Source organism: Gavialis gangeticus, unplaced genomic scaffold (assembly GCF_001723915.1).
Source record: "Gavialis gangeticus isolate Ggan-Ray unplaced genomic scaffold, GavGan_comp1, whole genome shotgun sequence".
NCBI classification, from domain to species: domain Eukaryota; kingdom Metazoa; phylum Chordata; order Crocodylia; family Gavialidae; genus Gavialis; species Gavialis gangeticus.
In genome coordinates, this window is record NW_017729019.1 from 4,762,264 (window position 1) to 4,762,703 (window position 440).

Below are 440 nucleotides of genomic sequence, written 5' to 3' on the forward strand. Positions count from 1 at the left end.
TAAGGAAGGGAAAACATGTTTAGCCTAAGTACTACTTGCCATCAGCAGCCTGGAGCTGCGCTAATGGTGGTGGCAGTGACAGAAAACTACCAGCAAAGTTGCTAGGGAGGTTTGCTGTGCAGGCTACGGCTGCCGTCTGCAGAAGGTTCGAGAGGCAGAAATCCAGTGCACAGAAACTCCAGGCAGCCCGGCAGGGCTGTGGGTGCCGTTCCTGCCTCAAACACCGGCTGTGTCTGAAAAACCAGCGGTGTGTGATGGCGGACATGGCCTGCGGCCGAGGCACAGTGGGTGGCAGAGCTCAGCAGCCAGCTGATGGGCAGTTAGCTCAGGGCTGTGAGGGGCGTTGGGTTGCTCTGGGGGAAGCCTGTTCATGTGATGAACTGGGAAACAAAGCAAAGTTGCAAGAGAGTTTCCCATGTCCTGGTCTTGGGTAAACTGAG

At 56.1% G+C, this 440-nt stretch overlaps 1 protein-coding gene across 5 annotated transcripts in view; it reads right to left on the reverse strand.

The window, feature by feature from the left end:
- EPS8L3 (EPS8 like 3) overlaps positions 1-440 on the reverse strand; it is a 33,220-nt gene that overhangs the window by 28,915 nt on the left and 3,865 nt on the right. The gene's annotated exons all lie outside the window — the stretch shown is intronic.